This window comes from Triticum urartu, chromosome 6 (assembly GCF_003073215.2).
Source record: "Triticum urartu cultivar G1812 chromosome 6, Tu2.1, whole genome shotgun sequence".
Lineage (NCBI taxonomy): Eukaryota > Viridiplantae > Streptophyta > Magnoliopsida > Poales > Poaceae > Triticum > Triticum urartu.
The window spans coordinates 438,084,466-438,094,374 of record NC_053027.1 but is presented as its reverse complement, the minus strand read 5'-3'; the positions used below and the strand labels follow the sequence as shown (position 1 = coordinate 438,094,374).

The following is a 9,909-nucleotide window of genomic DNA, read 5'->3' as shown; positions in this document are numbered from 1 at the left end:
TGATCTAGGTGTCATACCTAGTGCATCGGGTTCAATGAAAATCTTTTGTGACAATACCAGTGCAATTGCCTTGGTAAAGGAATCCAGATTTCACAAGAGAACCAGGCACATCAAGAGACGCTTCAATTCCATCCGCGATCAAGTCAAGGAGGGAGACATAGAGATTTGCAAGATACATACGGATCTGAATGTTGCGGACCCGTTAACTAAGCCCCTCTCACGAGCAAAACATGATGAGCACCAAGACTCCATGGGTGTTAGAATCATTACAATGTAATCTAGATTATTGACTCTAGTGCAAGTGGGAGACTGAAGGAAATATGCCCTAGAGGCAATAATAAAGTTGTTATTTATATTTCGTTATATCATGATAAATGTTTATTATTCATGCTAGAATTGTATTAACCGGAAACTTAGTACATGTGTGAATACATTGACAAACAGAATGTCACTAGTATGCCTCTACTTGACTAGCTCGTTAATCAAAGATGGTTAAGTTTCCTAGCCATAGACATGAATTGTCATTTGATGAACGGGATCACATCATTAGAGAATGACTTGACCCATCCATTAGCTTAACACTTTGATTGTTTAGTTTATTGCTATTGCTTTCTTCATAACTTATACATGTTCCTATGACTATGAGATTATGCAACTTCCAAATGTCGGAGGAACACTTAGTGTGCTATCAAACGTCACAACGTAACTGGGTGATTATAAAGATGCTCTACAGGTGTCTCTGATGGTGTTTGTTGAGTTGGCATAGATTGAGATTAGGATTTGTCACTTCGATTGTCGGAGAGGTATCTCTGGGCCCTCTCGGTAATGCAAATCACTATAAGCCTTGCAAGCAATGTGACTAATAAGTTAGTTGCGGGATGTTGCATTACAGAACGAGTAAAGAGACTTGCCGGTAACGAGATAGAACTAGGTATGATGATACCGACGATCGAATCTCGGGCAAGTAACATACCGATGACAAAGGGAACAAGGTATGTTGTTATGCAGTTCGACCGATAAAGATCTTCGTAGAATATGTAGGAGCCAATATGGGCATCCAGGTTCTGCTATTGGTTATTGACCAGAGAGATGTCTCGTCATGTCTACATAGTTCTCGAACCCGTAGGGCCGCACACTTAACGTTCATTGACGATATAGTATTATATGAGTTATGTATGTTGGTGACCGAATGTTGTTCGGAGTCCCGAATGAGATCACGGACATGACGAGGAACTCTGAAATGGTCCGTATATAAAGATTGATATATGGAATGATAGTGTTTGTTCTCCAGAAGGGCTCCAGAATTCACCGAAAGGGGTTCCGGATGTTTCCCGAAATGTTTGGGTACGGGAACACTTTATTTGGGCCAAAGGGAAAGCCCACAAGATTTTTGGAAAGCACAAAAAGAAGTTTTGGAGAGTCTAGGAGCCAGACGCCGCGGTCCCTGGCGTCTGGGTCCAGACGCCGGGAACCCTGGAGTCCGAGAAGGACTCTTGCTTTTCGGGTGAAACTGACTTTGTGTAGGCTTCTACTCCAAGTTTCGACTCCAAGGCTCAACGTATAAATAGAGGGGTAGGGCTAGCACCCAAGACACATCAAGAAACACCAAGCTGTGTGCCGGCAACCCCGTCCCCCCTAGTTTATCATCCATCATAGTTTTCGTAGTGCTTAGGTGAAGCCCTACGGAGATTGTTCTTCACCAACACCGTCACCACGCCATCGTGCTGCCGGAACTCATCTACTACTTCGCCCCTCTTGCTGGATCAAGAAGGCAAGGACGTCATCGAGTTGAACGTGTGCTGAACACGGAGGTGTCGTACGTTCGGTACTTGATCGGGATGGATCGTGAAGGTGTACGACTACATCAACCGCGTTGATAAACGCTTCCGCTTTTGGTCTATGAGGGTACGTAGACACTCTCCCCTCTCGTTGCTATGCATCTCCTAGATAGATCTTGCGTGATCATAGATTTTTTTTGAAATACTGTGCCACGTCGCAATTTATTGTCGCTCAATTAACACCTCCCAGGGTAAATTCTCGATGACTTTTTCCTCGTCCAGAAGAGATCCGCAGCCGCCTCGAGCAATGGAGTCCGACTCCTCTTTTTCTCTCCACACGCAACCTCTCATTTCCTCTTCTCCTAGGGTTGCGCCGCCGCCGCAGCCCATGCCAGCTACTTCGACGCTGTCCACTGGAGAAAAGCCTCCTCCCCAGATCCGCTTCTCCCCCAAACCATCTCATCTTCTTATTCCACCCGTCCGCCATGATTGTTGCAGAGGAGGAGGAGGAAGGGGATGGCAAAATCTCGGGAGAGAAAAAAGCCGGCAAGCAAGCGAGAAGGATGTCATGGCAGACATACGTTGACGAGCCGCTGCTCTGCGACATCGACGGCCAGCGCCTCACCGCCGCCCCATCCTTGGCCATGATGGCACTGCTTGGGCACAGTCCGAGTCCTTCCCCGAGGTCCTCCTTCTTCGTTAAATTATCTACATCTACTGCTCCCATTGATACTCCTTGTTCTGTTTTACTTAATTTACTTGGTCGATCTATGTTTGACTTGACTGAGATCTCGCTTGTCCGAGTGGCTGCAAGCCTGATGCGTTGGTGAATTCATTTTTTACTTGCTTGTTGTAACCGTAATCTACGATGCACAAAGTACCCGTGTAGTTGGTTGGTTCTACAGGCACGCTGCTGGTTGGAGGGGGGTATAAGCATCTGTAACTTACTAATGGAAGCACATTGCAGGGTGATATCTATGTGGCCATACAGATGAAAGTTGATTTTCCAGCTAGCCCAAAAAAATACAATTACCAAAATTTAGAAGTATTGATTTAATGGTACAAGTAATTCCTATAGAGATATGGCTTGGATCATCAGATTGCAGGGAGCATAAAGTTTGTTTGTGTTGTTACTATTTCAAACTGTATTAAACCGTGGCTACATATTTTTTAGTGAATGAACGGGGAAGGAAGATCCACTGCTCGATATTCTTTTTTGCGACTCCATTAGTTTGTATGTTCAGTTGGCAAACTTTTGCTCTTTTATGTTACACATCATTCTTGTTTTTTTTTCTTTTTGAAAGATTACATTGCATCAGTCTTATGACTTATGATCAGTGTGTTTCTACATTCAACAGATCAAACCTGAAGAACTTACTGCAGTAATAAATGACTTCGATGAACCACGCACTTTGGCACCAACTGGATTATTCCATGGTGGTACAAAGTCGCCATGAAGGTAGCCAACGCACGCAACCTCCCTCTCTCTCACTTCCTCTCCCATGTAAAGCGTGTCGCCAGGGGGAGAGCAACTGGCTGCACCGACATCGTCGCGCCTTGAGGAAGGAGTGGGTGGAGGTGAAACTTGGTGGGAGGAGAAGGTGGCAGCAGAGTCCGCTGCAGTTTCTATTTGTGATCTGCCTTGACACTGGAGGCGGCCCATCCAGTAGAAGTGGCTACCGGAAGGGGTGGAGGAAGAAGCCGTTGTGGACTAGCTAAGGGTCAGGTCAGGAGGATCCACCATGCCAGCCACCGGAAGAAGGGACCCTCTTGTGTCCTGCTTCTTCCCGAGCGTCAGCCACGCGGATAGGCCGCTAGAATGGGAGCTCGTGGACAAGAGCCTCTGAGGGCAGGTCATGGACAAGGATGCTAATTATTTAGGATTTCACATATTAATTGCAGTTCATGTATTTAGAGTTAGTCACAATATCATCATTTTAGATCAATGTTCCATGTGTAGGCTGCCATTGCTCATCTTCCCCCCAAGGTTACATTTTTTATTTTTGATTACCTTAATCTTTACCATAGATATGCATTGCTAATGGTACGACACCCTAACAAGATTTCCATTATTATTATTTGCAATTATTCCACAAGGACATTATCAAAGGAAGTTTTCCTTATTTAAAAATTGCTTCAGCTCCAAATGTTACTGTACTACTATGTCTTTTTGGACTGAAAATGAAGTTTCCAGGCTACTAAGGATCGCCCTCTTCTTTGTTCAGAGAACCCAATGTTCCAGCTAGACGGACCTGCTGGTATTTTATAATCTGGTCATTAGCGGATGGTCTTCAAGTAAAGCTAAATGTGAGCCACACCAATTTCCTTTAGTTCTTGAGAATTTTGTTGTTGTCCTTTCGATTAACAATCTGCCACAATGCTAATGACACTTGCTTTCTCTTTCTAAAATGCATGTGTGTTTTTCTCAAGTGTCCTCACTATTTGAGGATTGTTACTGTGTGACAAAGCAAGGCAATGCAAAAAAGTGCATGTGCTTTTCTTTGTTTATCAAGTAGTTACTCTAAAATACGATATGCCTTCTGGAATTTTTGCCCTACAAAATACATGTATCATCTCCTCATTGATTCTGATCTAATGCGGAGATTATTTCTACACTATGACTGCGTTTTATTTTCGTATATATGCATATCGCGGCCAGAGTGATAAGCTGGTTGCACATGCATCATCGTCGTAAGCTGGATGAGCAAGGCTAGCGACGAGATCATGGTGAGGATGGACTAGCGGGCACAGGGATCCAACATGAGGTACATAGAGATCAAGGTGCACACTATCAAGAGGCCTTCTCCAGAGGTACAGTGAATATTACGAGAGTAAATTCCTTCTCATTTCCTGTACATGGTGTTTGCAGTGTGTCATTAGTGCCTATGTCTATCTCGTAAGCAATTTTGTAAGATTAGTCTTGCTGTTTTTTTATGGAAACCATTGGGGGCATGTGAGATCTCTTGGAGCATTTTGTATCATTCTGACCATGAGTGTATTTAATCTTGTGGTCTGATGCCTTTTAATTGATGGCAAGACATTAGGGGTATGATGAGATCATTTCTTGGTGCATTTTGTATTGTTCTAGCCCGTGATTGTATCTAATCTTTTAGTCTATTGCTTCTAAGTTTTGACTGCTTGTTTTGCCGATGTCTTTGACCTATGTGTCCAGGTTAAACTTCATACTTCACAATGCAGCTATTATTTGCAGGATCTAAGACTGGACATATGACACTTCTGATAATTCAAACAACCTTTGCCAATAAAGCAGCATGGGCTAGAGAAATAGCGCTAAAACTTCATTAAGTCGAAGTAAGCAGTATCCATTCTAAATGGCCTTCTTTCTTCCTCATATGTCAATTGCAAACAAACATGCTTCTGCTGATGCTTAGAAGAAGCTAAGGAGTATGTGTCCAGAACCTCTTTTATATTACCAAGCAATACATATTTTCTGAATGCACGTGATAGAACTGAAAGGATTTTTGTTATCTTGCATGATGCCTTGTTGGTCTGATACTGAAAAATTCTGATGTATAGGTTTTTCTCAATGACGGTTCTGACTTTGATAATTTATTAGAAGAAAGAGTGGAAAAAAATGAGAGGATGCTGAAATGACTCAAATAGAACTACTAGATCTCCGTGCTAGCAAGCTAAGTATGTTCGAGGAAATAATGCGATGCAAAAAATTTTCTTGTGATCGTGGGGATTGTTTACAGAATTTGCAATTTTGATTCGCTTCATTGCAAAAATGATACTGTTTAGATTTTATTAGTAGAAATGACTGTAAGTCCAACATTTGACCATAGAAGGTTTTATAATCTTCAGTAAATAGTATGGTATTATAACATCTAGAATTGATGGTTTTACATAGTTGGTCTACAATATGAGTAATTTACCATGTTAACGGGATTACTGTTGCTATGGGTCTCATGTTTCAATCAAAATACACTTTTTTTGAATTTTCACCGTGGGGGGGGGGGGGGGGGGGAGGTGTCGTGGGGGGGGGGGGGGGGGGGGTATTCCTCCCCACCTGAATAGTATTCATTTGTTGCCTATAGGCTTTGCAGCCTAATGCAAGATAGGATTCAAGTGAACCAGAAGTACAAGGGACACAAGAAGGAGAAATAAAGCAAAAATAACACAAAGACAACCCATGGCGAGGGGGACACAACACAACAAGGGGCGCCATGGGACGCTCGAACTGCAGCGGCGAGCCGAGACTAAACCATGACGCTGCACCGTTGACGCAATCGAAAAGTACCGGGCAACCAAGACTGCACAACGCCATGACACCACCCGTGTCATGGGGTACATTTGAACAGTCACACCGGGCCAAGACGACGCCACGACACCTGTGCACCACCGGTGTAGTTGAAGGGCATCACTAAGCATAGAACTCCACAGAGCACACCCAAAACATCACACAAGGGGGCACCACGGGTGCTCGAACTGCAGCGGCGAGCCAAGACTAAACCATGACACTGCACCATCAACTCAATCGAAAAGCATCGGGCAACCAAGACTGCACAACGTCACGACACCACCTGTGTCATGGGGTACGTTCGAACAGTCACTCCGGGCCTAGACAACACCACGGCACCTGTGTGCCATCGGCATAGTCGAAGGGCATAACCAAGCATAGAACTCCAGAGAGCACACCCAAAACATCACAAGACCGGAGGATGAAGACAACACCATCAAGATGGAAACGACAGGAAGCGCCGTCACTGTCTCGACCAGCAGCAGTTGGCCGACCATGGATTTCTCCCCAAACCCCTGTCACAACCTTCCCCCGACAGGATGCAGAGCAACCGCCCAAAGCATCGGGCAGCGCTGGAATGGACGGCCCCAGATCCAGGTGAATCCAATCGGCAGCGATGCCAGCAGGCACCCTTGACGCGAGGACACCAGTGAGGAGCACTGGCATGGCGCCCCTGCAGGTAAGTTCGCGAGACAGCAACAACCCACCGGGGGATCTGGAAGGTGGAGGGCTCCCAAGAAGTAGGAGCCACGACGCCACCTTCGTTATGGCGAGCGCGGGGAGGAGCACGGCAACGACAGAACGGGCGGCAGCAGAGGTGGAAGACGTGAATCCCGCCGGCAGAGCGGTGCCGGCAGGCACCAGCGAGGAGCACTTGTGAGGCGTCCCCAGCAGGGGAGGCGACGGAGGTGGAGGGCGTGGTAGGTGGGCCTGCGGGAGGCAGGAAGGCGAGCGTCGAGCATGGAAGAATCGCGGCTGACCACGGCGAGAGGTTGAAGGCGGGAGGCGGCGAAGTCCGGTGCAAAGACGCCATATCAGGGTTGTGGAGAAGACAAAAAGGAGAAGATAGTCTCACATCAACTAGGCGTATCAACGGGCTATGGAGATGCCCATCAATAGATATCAATGTGAGTGAGTAGGGATTGCCATGCAACGGATGCACTAGAGTTATAAGTGTACGGAAGCTTAAAAGGAAACTAAGTGGGTGTGCATCCAACTTGCTTGCTCACGAAGATCTAGGGAACTTTGAGGAAGCCCATCATTGGAATATACCAGCCAAGTTCTATAATGAAAGATTCCCACTAATATATGAAAGTGACAACATAAGAGATAGTAGCACTGCCCCTTCTCTCTTTTTCTTTTTTTTTGTTTTTTTGTGTGTTTTCTGGGCCTTCTCTTTTTTATGGCCTTTTTTTTTCTTTTCTTTTTTCGTCCGGAATCTCATCCCGACTTGTGGGGGAATCATAGTCTCCATCATCCTTTCCTCACATGGGACAATGCTCTAATAATGATGATCATCACATTTTTATTTACTTACAACTCAAGAATTACAACTCGATACTTCGAACAAAATATGACTCTATATGAATGCCTCCGGCGGTGTATCGGGATGTGCAATGACTCATGAGTGACATGTATGAAAGAATTATGAACGGTGGCTTTGCCACAAATACAATGTCAACTACATGATCATGCAAAGCAATATGACAATGATGAAGCGTGTCATAATGAACGGAACGGTGGAAAGTTGCATGGCAATATATCTCAGAATGGCTATGGAAATGCCATGCTAGGTAGGTATGGTGGCTGTTTTGAGGAAGGTATATGGTGGGTGTATGATACCGGCAAAAGGTGCGCGGTATTAGAGAGGCTAGCAATGGTGGAAGGGTCAGAGTACGTATAATTCATGGACTCAACATTCGTAATAAAGAACTCACATACTTATTGCAAAAATCTATTAGTTACCGAAACGAAGTACTACACGCATGCTCCTAGGGGGTAGATTGGTAGGAAAAGACCATCGCTCGTCCCCGACCGCCACTCATAAGGAAGACAATCAATAAATAAATCATGCTCTGACTTCATCACATAACGGTTCACCATACATGCATGCTACGGGAATCACAAACTTTAACAAAAATATCTCTTAAATTCACAACTATTCAACTAGCATGACTTTAATATCACCATCTTCATATCTCAAAACAATCATCAAGTATCAAACTTCTCATAGTATTCAATGCACTTATATGAAAGTTACTTATATGAAAGTTTTTATTATACCCATCTTGAATGCCCATCATAGTAGGACTAATTTTATAACCCAAGCAAATTACCATACTGTTCTAAAGACTCTCAAATAATATAAGTGAATCATGAGAGATCAATAATTTCTATAAAATAAAACCACCACCATGCTCTAAAAAGATATAAGTGAAGCACTAGAGCAAACGACAAACTACTCCGAAAAATATAATTGAAGATCAATGAGTAGTTGAATAATTATGTAACTATGTGAAGACTCTCTAACATTTAAGAATTCCAGATCTTGGGATATTATTCAAACAAAAATCAAAATAAAATAAAATAAAATGACGCTCCAAGCAAAGCACATATCATGTGGTGAATAAAAATATAGCTCCAAGTAAAGTTACCGATAGACGAAGACGAAAGAGGGGATGCCATCCGGGCATTCCCAAGCTTAGGCTCTTGGTTGTCCTTAAATATTACCTTGGGGTGCCTTGGGCATCCCCAAGCTTAGGCTCTTGCCACTCCTTATTTCATAGTCCATCGAATCTTTACCCAAAACTTGAAAACTTCACAACACAAAACTTAACAGAAAACTTGTAAGCTCTGTTAGTATAAGAAAATAAATCACACTTAGGTACTGTTGTGAACTCATTCTAAATTCATATTTGTGTAATATCTATTGTATTTCAACTTCTCTATGGTCCATACCCTCTGATACTACTCATAGGTTCATCAAAATAAGCAAACAACACAATGAAAACAGAATCTGTCAAAAACAGAACAATCTGTAGCAATCAGTAGGTTTAGAATACTTCTGTAACTCCAAAAATTCTGATAAATTAGGACGACCAGGAAATTTGTATATTGATCTACTGCAGTTGGAATTGGTATTTTATCGCTGTCTGGTAAAAAATGAAAATTATTCTCGTGAGCGCATACTTTCTGTTTTTATCAGCAAGTTCAAACAACAATCACCCAAGAGGATCCTAAAGGCTTTACTTGGCATAAACACTAATTAAAACATAAAAAACACAATCATAACATAGGCTAGATAAATTATTTATTACTAAATAGAAACAAAAAGTGAAAAAAAAATTGGGTTGCCTCCCAACAAGCGCTATCGTTTAACGCCCCTAGCTAGGCATGATGATTTCAATGATGCTCACATAAAAGATAAGAATTGAAACATAAAGAGAGCATCATGAAGAATATTACTAGCACATTTAAATCTAACCCACTTCCTATGAATAGAGATTTTGTGAGCAAACAACTTATGAGAATAAGAATCAACTAGCAAAGGAAAGCAAAACAAGCATAGCTTCAAGATTTTCAACACATAGAGATGGAACTTGATATTATTGCAATTCCTACAAGCATACGTTCCTCCTTCATAATAATTTTCAGTAGTATCATGAATGAATTCAACAATATAACCATAAGCAAATTTTCAGTAGTTTCATGATCTACAAGCATAGAATTTTTATTACTCTCCACATAAGCAAATTTCTTCTCATGAATAGTAGTGGGAGCAAACTCAACAAAATAACTATCATGTGAGACATAATCCAATTGAAAGTTAAAATCATGATGACAAGATTCATGGATATCATTATTCTTTAT

The 9,909-nt window shown here is 42.8% G+C and overlaps 1 long non-coding RNA gene across 5 annotated transcripts; it reads left to right on the top strand.

Annotated features, from left to right (window-relative positions):
• The first annotated feature begins 2,204 nt into the window (after nt 1–2,204).
• LOC125514048 lies at nt 2,205–5,644 on the top strand. Of its 5 annotated transcripts, none has more exons than XR_007286249.1 (4): nt 2,205–3,237; nt 4,004–4,589; nt 4,990–5,183; nt 5,316–5,644. It is a non-coding gene; the product is annotated as an uncharacterized LOC125514048 (long non-coding RNA). The 5 variants fall into 5 exon arrangements; XR_007286247.1 differs by lacking the exon at nt 5,316–5,644 and having other exon boundaries at nt 4,004–4,085; nt 4,438–4,589; nt 4,990–5,254; XR_007286248.1 differs by lacking the exon at nt 5,316–5,644 and having other exon boundaries at nt 2,371–2,463; nt 3,137–3,237; nt 4,990–5,254.
• The last annotated feature ends 4,265 nt before the right edge of the window (nt 5,645–9,909 follow it).